This window comes from Dermacentor variabilis, unplaced genomic scaffold (genome assembly GCF_050947875.1).
Source record: "Dermacentor variabilis isolate Ectoservices unplaced genomic scaffold, ASM5094787v1 scaffold_14, whole genome shotgun sequence".
In the NCBI taxonomy this organism is placed as follows: Eukaryota; Metazoa; Arthropoda; class Arachnida; order Ixodida; family Ixodidae; genus Dermacentor; species Dermacentor variabilis.
The window spans coordinates 4,150,798-4,161,609 of NW_027460302.1; the positions used below are offsets into that span (position 1 = coordinate 4,150,798).

The 10,812-nt window shown below is 44.2% G+C and overlaps 1 pseudogene; it reads right to left on the reverse strand.

Annotated features, from left to right (window-relative positions):
* Positions 1-390: 390 nt before the first annotated feature.
* LOC142567762 (uncharacterized) lies at positions 391-1,126 on the reverse strand (annotated as a pseudogene).
* Between the last annotated feature and the right edge of the window lie 9,686 nt (positions 1,127-10,812).

Here is a 10,812-nt window from a genome sequence, read left to right on the forward strand (position 1 = left end):
GATGTAATCAGCGAGAAGAAAAATGTTATCAGGTGAGGAGGCAGGTGGATGGTAGAAAACAGAGACTATGATTGTTTTTTTTTTGCCTAAGTATAATTTACACCAAACAGACTCAAGATCTGCTGGAGGACAGATAACTGAAAACTTTAAATCCGATTTAAAGAAAAGGGCGACACCGCCTCCCCTGCCAGTTTTGCGGTCTGATCGGACAGCTACATAGCCGGGTGGAGTGATTTCAGAGTCATATATGTGATCGTGAAGCCATGTTTCAGTGACACCAATGAAATGAGGGGAATAGGAGGCTACCAAGGAAAGAAACAGCGGGAACTTATTTACTAGACTTCTTGCATTCAAATTCAAGAAAGTAAGCTTGTAAGAGTCGTGAATTTGTCAAGGTGAAGATGACGTGGCCGGGAGAGTGTTCCCAGAAAGGCTCGAATTATTCACTACGGTGTTTACAGCGAGACCTGAATCGTCAACTAGGGCATTAGCTGCATCATTCCACCTGTAGCGGACACCGTTTATAAAAACATGGTCATAACGCAACCTCACCATAGAACCATGGTCACGAAAAGAAGAAGTTGCTGCCCATAGCTTTTTGCGAATGGTACGTACATTAGCCGAGTAATCTTCAGTTATGTAAAATTTTGTTCCTTTCAGCTTTGAGACAATTTTCATTATTTCTACTTTGTTCCGAAAGTCTAGTACTCGTAATATAACTGGGCGCGATCTACCTTCACGTTTGGTGCCAATTCTGTGACAACGTTCGATGGGCGGGCATTCAATTTGAAGTTTCTCTGTGAAAAATTGGTGTACATTAGACAAAAGCGTATCTGTGTTTTCAGCATTGTGTTCTACCAAGTCCATGCAAAATTATATTGTTGCGTCTCGAGCGATTTTCAAGGTCATCATTCTTTTTAATTAGTTCCGAAACAGCCTGAGATAAAGAGCGTACGTCAGAACCAGAATGGTCAAGTGAGACGCTAGGATCAGCGCTAGTTTTTTCGAGAGCGGTCACACGGGATTCCAGAGCGTCAAAACGCTTGTTAACAGTTTGCTGAAAAACCTTGATGTCAGCGATGTATCGAGCGATCGTTTTTTGCCCAGCCAATAGTTCTGTCAGCATTCCAGAAATATTGTTCAAGTCATTATCAGGTTCAGCAGATGAACACGAAGTTTCGTCTGAATTACCAGTGTTACGAATCGTCTTTCTCGTGGGACCGGGATTTAATTCTATATCACCGCTAAGGACAAGTCGACTTGCGCAGAACAGTGCATGCATAAAACAAGACAAGAAGCTCTGTGGGCAAGAGAGCAGCAGCAAACAACGATCATCTGATCTCAAACAATGAGCGTTTTTAAAGTAACGTACCTGCACGAAAAACAAGACGCGATTAAGCATCCTGTTGGTGCTGCTGCAGTCTTGCCCACTGACGAGGAAAGCCGGGTCCAGGACCTTTAAGCGTTGTGTCGATGACGTCATTGACAAACAGCATGCTCCTATTGGGCCGTCCGATGACGTCAAATGTAAGTTGGAACCATATGGCGCGACAATAGGACCACTATCGCACCTGCTGAAGCTCTCACACGGGGAGGTGACAGGGCAGTTCGGAGGTAGACCATCATACGTGGGCACAGGCTGTAGCTTCAAATGCAGCGCAGGGTCAACGGACGCATCCACTTCGAAGCACCTCGAGGAAAGGCCAGCATTGAAGATTCCGGGTGAACAGCAAAGAAACTGCACGAAAAACAAGACGCGATTAAGCATCCTGTTGGTGCTGCTGCAGTCTTGCCCACTCCTCAAGTAAAACTCTTGCTTGGGCTAGTTGGTTCATGCTTGAATTAGTAAAGGCAAGGCGCAGAAGACCAGGACTCAAGAAGAACACAAACGACAGGATCGGCGGCACTCACAACTAACTTTATTTCCGCGACAAGCCTGCCTTATGAAGGTTAATCAAACCGAGTCACACACGAAACTTTAGAAGTAAAATACAGCAATCTATCGACCACTGAGGAATCATATATGGCACAACATATCAGATGAGCAAACAAGAACCACACGTGGAGCAGCACGGGAAGCAATTAATCGAGCATAGTCTTTTCCAAGCCAAGGGGGAGAAAAAACGAGACATAAAAAGTACCGTCTACGCTTCACTATCAAACTATCCACAACATAACACACTTCAAACGCCTAAGGCCCTGTCAGTGATAAAACCCGCACGACTATGGGAATAATGACCAACGAATAACACGGAAAGAACATGAATAAAGGCGTCTAAGTACAGCGTCTGCGTCAAAACTGAAATCTCTAATAGCCACTCACCTAAAAAATTGATTAAACATGTCACCGCGCGAAAGATGAACCATGTGACAAAGAATGAAATGGAAAGAACAGTTGAACGATAAAGGGTCTAAAGAACCGTGTCCGCGTAAAAAAAAAACGCAAGAAAAGCTTAAGACCCACAAGAAAATCGTCAACAAAATAAAAACTAGTTAAATAAAAGGAAGACAGACCGGAAAAACCGAAATGAAATCATTCTAAGATGAGGCCTAAATGAAACCTTCTAAAAAAGTAATCTCCTTGTCACGAAGCACAATGGACGGCCTGCTGACGCATTTGTTTCCCTTTTCTTGATCAAATGGGCTTCCACAATTTCCCGCTCGAACCTTTGTTTTCCTAACTTCAAAAATTTAGTTTTGTCGAACTCAAGGCGGCAATTAGTGCTGTCTCTGCAATTCTCTGCAAGGAAACTCCCTTCATTGTTGCGCAGATTACGACAATGTTCCATTGCACGCTCATTCAAACATCGACCTGTTTGTCCGATATAGCTGCGACCACACCTTAGAGGGATTTGATAGACGACGCGTGTCCTGTATTCAGTGAACTTCTTCTGATGCTGAATTGAACAAGCCGGGCGTTCTGGAAGCGGACTTCACCAGTTGATTGGATCTTGTCCCGAACCGCTGCTAAGAGACCTTGGTAGGGGGCCGAATAGAACGACCCTTTCTTGGCGCGTAGTTCTCTGGATTTGCTGAAGGATCTGGAAACCTTGCCGCCTCATGAATACAACGCGCTCTCCATTGACAATGAAGATCTCTTCTATTCGGTCCCTCACCAAGGTCTCTTAGCGGCAGTCCGGGACAAGATCCAATCAACTGGTGAAGTCCACCTCCAGAATGGTGCAGGTGTAAGCGCGGACAATTTTATTTCCTTATTAGAGTTCTACCTGAACTCAACCGCCATTTTGTTTGAAGGAAAGTTTTATGTGCAGAAGAAAGGGATATGCATCGGTTCTTCTGTAGCTCCTGCCCTTTGCGATATCTTCCTATCTGTTGTAGGACCTGAAATCAGTAATAATCTTTGTGATCCTCACGTAGTGTCCATTTACAGATATGTTGATGATTTCTTTCTGATATTGAAGAATGTCCCTGAGCACGAATTAGAGTCTACGGTTGCGAGAACCATGACTATCTTCTCGAACCACAGTCAGGGTCTCAGGTTTACCAAGGAAGTTCCGAACAGTGGTCAACTCCAGTTTTTGGATATGAGGCTAGTGTTTCCAGAGGAAGGCATCTGTTGGATGTACAAACCGCATTCTTTGAAAGGCCTGCTACCGTTTGAGAGCGCCTATTTCAAGATTGTAAAGCGTGCAATTGCTACCAATTCTCTGCAAACTGCTTTAACTAAGTCTTGTATCCATTTGGTGTCAAGCAGCTTTAGCGCTCAAGTGCAACGACTACAACAGGCAGGCTTTCCGCCATGTCTGACTTCAGCGGTATGCGAAACGATGCTCCAAAAACTCAAGCACTCGCCTCTTATCAAAAAGCCTGTTTCACGCAGTTCTGTTGCGGTAATTCCGTACCTTCATAAGGTATCGCACAACATTAAGAAAGTGGCGAGCAGGCGTAATGTTCAGGTTGTCTTCTCGGCGTCTTGCAAGTTGTCTAAGCTTTGTGCCATGAACCGAGAGAAACGCCCGGCTTGTTCAATTCAGCATCAGAAGAAGTTCACTGAATGCAGGACACGTGTCGTCTACCACATCCCTCTATGCTGTGGTCGCAGCTATATCGGACAAACGGGTCGATGTTTCAACGAGCGTGCAATGGAACATTGTCGTAATCTGCGCAACAATGAAGGAAATTTTCTTGCAGAGCATTGCAGAGACTGCACTAATAAGCCGCCCTGAGTTCGACAAAGCTAAATTTTTGAAGCTTGGAAAAGACATGTTCGAGCGGGAAATTGTGGACGCCTATTTCATCAAGAAAGAGGGAAACAAATGCGTCAGCAGGCCGTCCATTGGAATTAGTGACAAAGGAGACTACTTGTTTAGAAGGTTTCATGTAGGCCTCATGTTAGAGTGATCTCATTTAGGTTTTTTTTCGTCTGTCTTCCATTTATTTAACTAGTTTTTATGTTGTTGACGATTTTCTAGTGGCTCTTAAGCTTTTCTTGCGTTTTTTTTTTTTTACGCGGACACTGTTCTTTAGACCCTTTATCGTTCAACTGTTCTTTCCATTTCGTTGTTTGTCACATGGTTCATCTTTCGCGCGGTGACATGTTTTATCAATTTTTTAGGTGAGCGACTATTAGAGATCTTAGTTTTGACGCAGACGCTGTACTTAGACGCCTTTATTCATGTTCTTTCCGTGTTATTCGTATGTCATTATTCCCATAGTCATGCGGGTTTTATCACTGACAGGGCCTTAGGCGTTTGAAGTGTGTTATGTTGTGGATAGTTTGATAGTGAAGCGTAGACGGTACTTTTTATGTCTCGTTTTTTCTCCCCCTTGGCTTGGAAAAGACTATGCTCGATTAATTGCTTCCCGTGCTGCTCCACGTGTGGTTCTTGTTTGCTCATCTGATATATTGTGCCAGATATGATTCCTCAGTGGTCGATAGATTGCTGTATTTTACTTCTAAAGTTTCGTGTGTGACTCGGCTTGATTAACCTACATAAGGCAGGCTTGTTGCGGAAATAAACTTAGTTGTGAGTGGCGCCGGCCCTGTCGTTTGTGTTTCATATTGAGTCCCGGACTGCCGCTAAGAGACCTTGGTGAGGGACCGAATAGAAGAGATCTTCATTGTCAATGGAGAGCGCGTTGTATTCATGAGGCGGCAAGGTTTCCAGATCCTTCAGCAAATCCAGAGAACTACGCGCCAAGAAATGGTCGTTCTATTCGGTCCCCTACCAAGGTCTCTTAGCAGCGGTTCGGGACAAGATCCAATCAACTGGTGAAGTCCGCTTCCAGAACGCCCGGCTTGTTCAATTCAGCATCAGAAGAAGTTCACTGAATACAGGACACGCGTCGTCTATCAAATCCCTCTAAGGTGTGGTCGCAGCTATATCGGACAAACAGGTCGATGTTTGAATGAGCGTGCAATGGAACATTGTCGTAATCTGCGCAACAATGAAGGGAGTTTCCTTGCAGAGAATTGCAGAGACAGCACTAATTGCCGCCTTGAGTTCGACAAAACTAAATTTTTGAAGTTAGGAAAACAAAGGTTCGAGCGGGAAATTGTGGAAGCCCATTTGATCAAGAAAAGGGAAACAAATGCGTCAGCAGGCCGTCCATTGTGCTTCGTGACAAGGAGATTACTTTTTTAGAAGGTTTCATTTAGGCCTCATCTTAGAATGATTTCATTTCGGTTTTTCCGGTCTGTCTTCCTTTTATTTAACTAGTTTTTATTTTGTTGACGATTTTCTTGTGGGTCTTAAGCTTTTCTTGCGTTTTTTTTTTTTTACGCGGACACGGTTCTTTAGACCCTTTATCGTTCAACTGTTCTTTCCATTTCATTCTTTGTCACATGGTTCATCTTTCGCGCGGTGACATGTTTAATCAATTTTTTAGGTGAGTGGCTATTAGAGATTTCAGTTTTGACGCAGACGCTGTACTTAGACGCCTTTATTCATGTTCTTTCCGTGTTATTCGTTGGTCATTATTCCCATAGTCGTGCGGGTTTTATCACTGACAGGGCCTTAGGCGTTTGAAGTGTGTTATGTTGTGGATAGTTTGATAGTGAAGCGTAGACGGTACTTTTTATGTCTCGTTTTTTCTCCCCCTTGGCTTGGAAAAGACTATGCTCGATTAATTGCTTCCCGTGCTGCTCCACGTGTGGTTCTTGTTTGCTCATCTGATATGTTGTGCCATATATGATTCCTCAGTGGTCGATAGATTGCTGTATTTTACTTCTAAAGTTTCGTGTGTGACTCGGTTTGATTAACCTTCATAAGGCAGGCTTGTCGCGGAAATAAAGTTAGTTGTGAGTGCCGCCGATCCTGTCGTTTGTGTTCTTCTTCTTGAGTCCTGGTCTTCTGCGCCTTGCCTTTACTAATCCACATGATAGTCGTAGGCTGCGTCAATCGCCGTCTATCCGGCCTCGACAATATGAGCCGGTTGCATGAATACTCGGCGCAATATGCATCATGGTCGAGATGAATAATCGCCGGTGATTTTAACGCTCCTGAAGTGAACTGCAGACAATGCAGCATCATTCACTCTGTGCGCATGTGTTACTTTATCTTATCGTTCAACCTTACTGAAATTGTAACTGAACCTACACGTGTACAGGGATCCAGCTGTTCCATACTAGATTTGATATTCCTCAGCATTCACTTCATAAATCAGGAAACTAGATTAAGCTTACTAGATGGCATTTCTGATCACAAAATCACCTATTGCACTATACCCCTTCATGACGTCGTTACTCGTCAGCAAATGGTCGCTTACCCCGACTATAGTAAAGCTAACGACACTAGTATGCTTAATTACCTGATTAATGAATACGACTCGTTTTTGCAACTTTCACATAACAGCAATACGGACATCGATACACTGTGGCTCGCGTTTAACGTCATTATATCGCATTGTATAACTAATTACATACCATCTAGAAGAAAGAAACTTAGTAGGCGTAATCCATGGATAACGCGTTACGTTATACATTCGAAATGTAAAGTAAACCAAATGCGAAAGTTTCTGAAGACTAGCCCATCAATATTTACGCATGTAAATCTCAGCGCAGCTATCCAATGTATGAAATCAAAAATTAGGACAGATGAACTGTTATACGTTAATAATACACTGACAACGGTTTTGAAAACTGCTGCCCCGACGTTTTGGGGCTACATTAACCAATAGAATCGTAACGGCAACGGAGCCTCAAATGAAGATAATAGAAAGTGTGCTAACTTGCTTAACCCCCGTAGGGGCGCCTGCGTCAGCAGGCGTTTGGTGCGTTGCGACACCACGTAGCCGAGCACTCGAGGATTGGCCCCTCCCGCGTCTAACCGTGCGCGGCTTAGCCGTGTCCGGGGAAAAGGAGATCCTGAGAGTTGAGCCAATGCCGGGTCTTTGGACTTTTACGGTCGCTCGGCGGCGGCAACACACCCTTTTGGCCTCGGCTTCACGTAGATGGCACCTGCGGACTGACTCACCAGCTGGAAATCGGTAGTTGCCTTTTCCTGTCTCTCTCGGCCTCTCGAACCTTCGTCTTTTTCTCACTTTCCATCTTTCCTGTCTTCTCCGAGCTTCCTTTTACTTCCGTGTTTCCAGGCAGCAAGTGTTAACCTTGTGTGAATAGCCAACCTGCGTTATTTCATATTTGGTTATAGCGATGACCTACAGCTGGCGTTTGCAGGACCTGTTTTACAGCTCCTGTAGCGTCGCCTCATAGGGTTCCACAGTGGGTGGCTGGCGTTATTGCTGAAAACTACATTTTTCTATGGCAAGTTCCTTTCGTCCACTTCCTGATCGCCCTCAAAAAAGAGGGCGCACCGAAGATGTGTTCCAGTTCCTTGGACGTCAAAGGCTCAACTTTGCGCGATATCATGTTATCCACTCAGAAAAATCCTATAAGCAAGTACAAAATATCTCCCCTTTTCTAGTTTACAAGTCCCTAACTGATGTCCTTGGTCCAGGCTGCAAGGTATCAAGGATGGCAAGTGGTGATCTCCTCTTAGAGCTGCATGATCAGAAGCAACATGAAAAATTGCCCAGTCTAGTGTCATTTGGGGTTGTTCCTTTGACAGTAACTCCACACTGCACTCTGAACACCACCCGCGGCGTTGTCTCAGATGATGATTTGCTCCAGCTGACAGAGGCTGAGCTCTTGGAGGGCTTCAGTGTGAAGAGTGTTGTCAATGTCAGGAGAATTAAGATGAGACGGCATGGAAAAGAAATTCAAACGAAGCACCTAATACTCACATTCAGTTCAAGTTCTCTGCCCGAGTCTGTAGAGGCCGGGTACATCAAGCTCCGTGTCAGACCTTATGTGCCAGATCCCCTAAGATGTTTGAAATGTCAACGTATTGGTCACAGCTCGCAGAGCTGCCGAGGCCGCCAAAGATGTGCGAAATATTGCCAAATGAATCAACGGTGTTTCAGCAGGTCTTTGCATCCTAATTCGACCCGTCGTGAAGGTAGAATCAATGGAAGTTGACTTTAGAAATCGCGTGATGAAGCATCAAGAAAGTTACCTTGCTCAGGTAGTGAAAATCATGGAAAACGTGCTTCACGCAACATCCACCGATGTTCTGTTGCAGATGCAAAAGCTGCCTCCCTTGTCTGGAACAGAATAAATTTTTTCGAAGGCAAAATCGGAAACAGAAAGAGAAGTCATCAAGGCATTCTACATCCATATTATTCAATCTTTACAGTGTTGCTACATCACCACTTGCTTAACCTCCTATGCCAAAAAAGGTTGCTGTCAAAAATAAAATGACCTCATTCCCATGTTTTTCACCATCCAAGCAGTGTTTACTGTCAATTATTACTGCTTTCTGTAACCTCACCTGCAGATACTGCGTGTTAATACTGAGCTATATGATAAGGTTATGAAAGTTAAAGAAAGATTACTGGATGTTTATTTCTGTTTTTTTAGACATAAGAAGGGGGTGCTTAAAAGCGAGCCGCATTTGCAAAATGCCGCATAAACAGCAACTACCCCGGTCATGTGCTAATTGTGGCCATGTTGTTCCTGCAAAATTCTTAATCTCATCCGCCCACCTATCTTTCTGCCGCCCCCTGCTACGCTTCCCCTCTCTTGGAATCCAGTCAATAACCCTTAATGACCATTGGTTATCTTCCCTCCTCATAACATGCCCTGCCCATTTTTCTTGATTTCAACTAAGATATCATTAACTCGCGTTTATTCCCTCGCCCAATCTGCTCTCATCTTACCCATAATTCTTCTTGCCATAACTCGTTGTGTCGTCCTCAGTTTAAAGAACCCTTTTCGTAAGCCTCCAGGTTTCTGCCCCGTAGGTGTGTACTGGTAAAACACACCAGTTATACACTTTTCTCTTGAGGAATATTGGCAACCTGGTGTTCATGATCAGAGAATGCCTGCCAAACGCACCCCAGCATTCTTATTCTTCAGATTATTTCAGCCTCATGATCCGGATCCGCGGCCACTACCTGCCCTAAGTAGATGTATTCCCTTACCACTTCCAGCGCCTCGCTACCTATCGTAAACTGCTGTTCTCTTCCGAGACTGTTAAATATTACTTTAGTTTTCTGTTGATTAATTTTTAGACCCACCCTTCTGCTTTGCCTCTCCAGGTGAGCGAGCAAGCATGCATTGCAGTTGGTCCCCTGAGTTACTAAGCAAGGCAATATCAGCGAATCGGAAGTTACTAAGGTATTCTCTATTAACTCTTATCCCCAATTCTTCCCAATCCAGGTCCCTGAATACCTCCTGTAAAGACGCTGTGAATAGCATTGGAGAGATCGTATCTCCCTGCCTGACGCCTTTCTTTATTGGGATTTTGTAGCTTTCTTTATGGAGGACTACGGTGGCTGTGGAGCCGCTGTAGATATCTTTCAGTATTTTTACATATGGCTCGTCTACACTTCGATTTCATAATGACTGCTGAGGTTTTGACTGAATCAAACGCTTTCTCGTAATCAATGAAAGCTATGTATAAGGGTTCGTTTCTTAATTAGATGTTTCGTCTTCTGCGATAGCTTACCGGTATCCTAACGAAGTTACAACCGACTTCTATTGCACACTTCTTAATAATGCCCATAAGATTTTCGTTCATTGCTTCAACACTCAGGTTCTCTTCCCGAGTTAAAGCAGAATACCTCTTTGTAGCTTGATTCGAAATTCCTCTATTTTCCCTCTTACCGCTAACTCATTGATCGACTTCTTATGTACCAGTTTTTTCCATTCCCTCCTCAAGTCTAGGCTAATTACAGATGTTATCATCCTATGGTCACTGCAGCGCACCTTGCCAAGCGCGTCCACATCTTGTATGATGCCAGGGTTAGCGCAGGGTATGAGGTCTATTTCATTTCTAGTCTCGCCATTCGGGCTCCTCCACGTCCACTTCCTGCTATCCCGCTTGCGGAAGAAGGTATTCATTATCCGCATAATATTTTGTTGTGCAAATTCTACTAATAACTCTCCCCTGCTATTCCTAGAGCCTATTCCCCCACTGAGTTGTCTCCAGCCTGCTTCTTGCCTACCTTGGCATTGAAGTCGCCGTGTTTTGACTTTACCCATCGCCGATTTCACGTCTTCATAAGAGCTTACGACTGCCTGGTCATCATGACAGGATGTAGGAGCATAGACCTGTACGACCTTCAATTTGTACCTCTTAAGTATCACAACAAGACCTGCCACGCTGTCGTTAATGCTATACAATTCCTGTATGTTACCAGCTATATTCTTATTAATCAGGAATCCGACTCCTAGTTCTCGTCTCTCCACTAAGCCCCGGCGGCACAGTACATGCCCGCTTTTTAGCACTGTATATGCTTCTTTTGTCCTCCTAACCTCACTGAGCCCTATTATATCCCATTTACTAC